This window comes from Narcine bancroftii, chromosome 9 (assembly GCF_036971445.1).
Source record: "Narcine bancroftii isolate sNarBan1 chromosome 9, sNarBan1.hap1, whole genome shotgun sequence".
NCBI lineage: Eukaryota > Metazoa > Chordata > Chondrichthyes > Torpediniformes > Narcinidae > Narcine > Narcine bancroftii.
Window position 1 is genome coordinate 3,091,358 of NC_091477.1, and position 5,773 is coordinate 3,097,130.

The following is a 5,773-nucleotide window of genomic DNA, read 5'->3' on the forward strand; positions in this document are numbered from 1 at the left end:
CCCAGAGTATGTGTGTATTCCCAGGGTAAGGGGAAGCACCCAACTTTGCATTGTTGTATAATAAATGTTCTTTGTTCTCAATTTTGTCTCGAGCAATTTCTGTGAAGGTAGAAAACCAACAAAGTCGGGTCAGATACTGCAATGAGCTCTCTGAACCCTTCTCCATTAACAATGGCGTGAAGCAAGGCTGCGTTCTCGCACCAACCCTCTTTTCAATCTTCTTCAGCATGATGCTGAACCAAGCCACGAAAGACCTCAACAATGAAGACTCTGTTTACATCCGGTACCCGCACGGATGGCAGTCTCTTCAATCTGAGGCACCTGCAAGCTCACACCAAGACACAAGAGAAACTTGTCCGTGAACTACTCTTTGCAGACGATGCCACTTTAGTTGCCCATTCAGAGCCAGCTCTTCAGCGCTTGACGTCCTGCTTTGCAGAAACTACCAAAATGTTTGGCCTGGAAGTCAGCCTGAAGAAAACTGAGGTCCTCCATCAGCCAGCTCCCCACCATGACTACCAGCCCCCCCACATCTCCATCGGGCACACAAAACTCAAACGGTCAACCAGTTTACCTATCTCGGCTGCACCATTTCATCAGATGCAAGGATCGACAACGAGATAGACAACAGACTTGCCAAGGCAAATAGCACCTTTGGAAGACTACACAAAAGAGTCTGGAAAAACAACCAACCGAAAACCTCACAAAGATAAGCGTATACAGAGCCGTTGTCACACCCACACTCCTGTTCGGCTCCGAATCATGGGTCCTCTACCGGCATCACCTACGGCTCCTAGAACGTTTCCACCAGCGTTGTCACCGCTCCATCCTCAACATTCATTGGAGTGACTTCATCCCTAACATCGAAGTACTCGAGATGGCAGAGGCCGACAGCATCGAATTCACGCTGCTGAAGATCCAGCTGCGCTGGGTGGGTCACGTCTCCAGAATGGAGGACCATCGCCTTCCCAAGATCGTGTTATATGGCAAGCTCTCCACTGGCCACCGTGACAGAGGTGCACCAAAGAAGAAGTACAAGGACTGCCTAAAGAAATCTCTTGGTGCCTGCCACATTGACCACTGCCAGTGGGCTGATATCGCCTCAAACCGTGCATCTTGGCGCCTCACAGTTCGGCGGGCAGCAACCTCCTTTGAAGAAGATCGCAGAGCCCACCTCACTGACAAAAGACAAAGAGGAAAAACCCAACACCCAACCCCAACCCACCAATTTTCCCCTGCAACCGCTGCAACCGTGTCTGCCTGTCCCGCATCAGACTTGTCAGCCACAAACAAGCCTGCAGCTGACATGGACATTTACCCCCTCCATAAATCTTCATCCGCGAAGCCAAGCCTAAGAAAAACTTCGGTTTCTAACAACTATATAAACCTGTTTCTCCAGGATTGGGTTTTTACTTCCATCACGGTGTCTACAGACTTTCAGGTTTTACTTTTTTTTTTAAATCTTAATTCCTGGTTTTTTGAGGCACTCACATGACTTATTGGTTTAAGTGGCTTAGCCCAGGGTCTGGGTGATTATTGCAACCAAATGTGAAAGTCTGCGATGCTGTGACTGTAGTAAAAACACATAGAAATGCTGGAGGATCTCAGCCGGTTATTGCAGCCTTCTTGTTCCCATCTTGCCAATCTTGAGAATTTGTAAACATCCTGTTCCCACTAACTCCAAGATGATGCCAATTACTTCACATTGTCCCTGCTACACTCTTCCTCCCAAGAATTAAATTCCATCTGCTGCTGTCAGCCCAAATCACTAATCTGCCAGACTCCCCTACTTTACATTTCCTGGTGCTATCTCACCAGAAACTTGATGCCCTCGTTAAAATAAAAAAGTTGGGCAGAACACCGCGTTGCTTCCCCCCGCCGCCGCCCCCCCCCCCGCCCCCCCCCCCCCGCCCCCCCCCCCGCCGCCCCCCCCCCCCCCCCCCCCCGCCCCCCCCCGCCCCCCCCCCCGCCCCCCCCCCCGCCCCCCCCCCCGCCGCCCCCCCGCCGCCCCCCGCCGCCCCCCGCCGCCCCCCCGCCGCCCCCCCCGCCGCCCCCCCCGCCGCCCCCCCCCGCCGCCCCCCCCCGCCGCCCCCCCCGCCGCCCCCCCGCCGCCCCCCCCCGCCGCCCCCCCCGCCGCCCCCCCCGCCGCCCCCCCCGCCGCCCCCCCCGCCGCCCCCCCCGCCGCCCCCCCGCCGCCCCCCCCCGCCGCCCCCCCCGCCGCCCCCCCCGCCGCCCCCCCCGCCGCCCCCCCGCCGCCCCCCCGCCGCCCCCCCCGCCGCCCCCCCCGCCGCCCCCCCCGCCGCCCCCCCCGCCGCCCCCCCCGCCGCCCCCCCCGCCGCCCCCCCCGCCGCCCCCCCCGCCGCCCCCCCGCCGCCCCCCCCGCCGCCCCCCCCCGCCGCCCCCCCCGCCGCCCCCCCCGCCGCCCCCCCCGCCGCCCCCCCCGCCGCCCCCCCCGCCGCCCCCCCCGCCGCCCCGCGTTTGCAAAGGGTGGTGGGAAGGGAGAGGAAACATCTCTCTGGCCTGAGGATTAACTCTACTCTGTGATTAGTGATTTGACAAATAACAGAAGCAGAACATTTTTGGCACCAAAACAGGCCCCTTCTGCCCTTCTAGTATGTGCTGAACCATTTTTTTCCCTAGTGCCACTGACCTGTACCCAGTCCATAGCCCTCCAAACCTTTCCCATCCATGTACCGTCCAAATTCCTCTTAAAAGTTAAAATTTAACCTCCATTCACCATTTCAGCTGGCACCTCATTCCACACTCCCTTGTTTAGGAACTTCCTCCCAAACCTTCAGGCCTCAGATCTCTGCACCCCTCCAAATCTGATTGCTTCACCACTGGGAGCCAAGTCTCTGTCTAGCTGGACTTCCATTTCTTTCTGCCTTGAAGAAACCACTTTAAAACCACCTCCCAGTCCAGCTCTTTCCAAGTGAGGCAACACTTCACCTCTGAATCTGCAGGCCCATCGACGCCATCTAGCAGTCCTGAAGCAACATCCTCCTCATTGAGGAGTCTGGGTGCAGACTGGGAGACCGTTTTGTGGATCACATTCCCTCTGTCCAGTGCAACAGCAAGAACTCCATTCCAATTCCACTTCCCATCCCCACTCCAACATGTCTGCCCATGGCCTCGTGTACTGCCATGGTTGAGGCCAGGTTGACACCAGACCCAAATTGGGAAAACACCTTGTATTCCCCCCTGGCAGTCTCCATTTACTTGCCCAATTTCCAGTTACAATCGCCCTCGTTTTCATATTTACCACAGGACTTGTACTGAACTGTACTAGAACATAGTACACTTCAGCAAGTGCAGACCCATCAGCCCACAATATTGTGCTGGCCTATCTAAATCTGCCCCACAACAATCTAACCCTTCCTTCCCTCACACCCATAACCCTGTTTTTCTTCCATCCATGTGCCTGTCTAAGAGTCTTTTAAATGCCCCTAATGTTTCTGCCTCCACCACCATCCCTGGGAAGGAATTCCATGCCCCCACCACTTTGTGTAAAAATAACTTACCCCTGGCATCTCCCCAAACCAGAACTGAATTCAATTCTCCAAGTGTCCTGAATTTTAGAGAACTGCAACATTACCTCACTGCTCTTGAGCTCAGTGCCCTGACTGAAGGCCAGCACACTGTGCACCACCTTAACCATCCGATCAACTTCCACTGCATCCTTGAGCTATCTATGGACATGGGCTCTCTGTACCTCCACACTGTTAGCTCTCTGTACCTCCACACTGTTAAGAATCCTGCCGCTAACCACATACTCTGCCCTCAACTTTCAAAGTGCATCACTTCATATTGAACTCCATTTACCACTTCTCCACCCAATTCTGCATCGTGTCTGTTGACACACACCATCTCAACTTCAAAGATTAGAAGTTGCAGAGAAATTGACTAGCTTTTATTCACCACAGAAAGAACGGCCGTCCATGCTGGTTGACTGCCCTGGACTGGGGAGGGGGCACAGTCACCTTTATTTAGGGGCCAGTGGGAGTACACACAGGCAGCAAGGGGTGTGTCCTAGTACATCCAAACATGTATACAATGGTTTACCACATTCATCCCTTGTTTCAGGAAGAGTCCAGCAGGGAGGTGAATTAATTTAAATTAGAGTAGCTTTAAAAAAGACTCACCTCACCCTCTGCTCACCAAAGCCTCTAGGCCAAAGTCTTGCAGTCCTACTCACTGGGTCACACCTTTAGCAAACCCTCCTTTTTATTGATCCCTGCTAATTTACTTAATTTCCCAATTAATCCCCCCACAATAATTAATGACCAGCAATGATCAGACCCACCTGGCTCAAGGGTCCTGACTCAGTGAACGGGCAAGGTCAGCTGTCCTTCCCTTTTAAAATTCTCCTGTCCGACCAATGTCATATGCCTGCGCATAAGGACCACCACCCGACTTCCAAAACCAACCCACAAAATGAAATAAATTAATAAATAGGCAGATCACAACAAATAAATAAACAAACAAATAAATAAATAAACCGACCGACAGAATTAAATAAATAAATAAATCGATCGATAGATACCAATAAGTAAATAAATATCAATAAACACCAATAACTGTTCACGGATAACCAGCGACTCTCGTTGCCTGAAGAGGGCATAGTGCTGCACTGTGTCAGGGAGGATGAAGCTCTCTGTGCTCCCACTGTCGAACAGGCTGCTTGTCATGTGACCATTTACCCCAATGTCCATCATTGATCTGGCAAGTTGGTGAGAGCTCCCTCGGTCTAGCGTGACGGAGGCCAGTGATGAGTCACTGTCAGGCTCCGTAGATACGGTGGAGTGTTTGAGTGTTTGGTCCCAAGATGGTGGCCCCCATGGCCCGCAAGTGGTGCTGCTGGGTTGATAAGATGGCGATGTCTGAGATGATGGCACCCTGTGGCCTGCACATGGTGCTGCCGAGTCAAGAAGTTGGTGGTGTCCAAGATGGCAGCCATCACGGCCTGCACGTGACACTGCTGGGTTTAGAGGGCACCCTGGATTTACTCAGCTTAGCACAGTGCCCTCTCTTCCCACAGTGAGCACAAACCACATCTTTCGCCAGGCAGCGTTTTCTCAGGAGTTTGAGCAGCCCACATCGGGGGCTTGTGGAGTACAGCAGCTGTGGTTGGGTCGCTGGCAGGAAGTATGCCCACTTCCCATGATGGCGGGCCCTGCGGGAACCATGAAGTGGCCATGTTGTTGGCTTAGTCCATGTTTTGGAGGGTCGCCTCTAGTATATCTGCTAGCTCGACCGCCTTCTGCAGATTGAGCTTACCCTGCTCCAACGGTCTGTGCCTGGATCTTATACCAGTGTTAGAAACAGAAGTACCTTCACAGAAATTGCTCGAGACAAAAATTGAGAACAAAGAACATTTATTATACAACAATGCAAAGTTGGGTGCTTCCCCTTACCCTGGGAATACACACATACACTGGGGCTCACCCAACTTTTATACAGTTGATTTCAGTAGGAATACCCTCCCCCTTACATTCTTCTGCCTCCTGGATAGGTTTGGCATTAGGCAATCCTGTCTGCCTACGTGCTGTTTCTGCACTTGGAGGACCAGGGAGTATCCTGTCGGTGTCTCATCATGTCATTGTCCTTATTGTCCTTATTCACAACCCTGTCTTTGTTCTAATTTACACCTTCCCAACTCTCAGGGCTTGCTAATACTATCTAGGGCTTACTAATTTCAATCTCCTCTCACATAGTGATGAAACTAGAAAGATATCAATAAGGTAGAAAGAGTGCAGAGAAGATTTATCAGGAT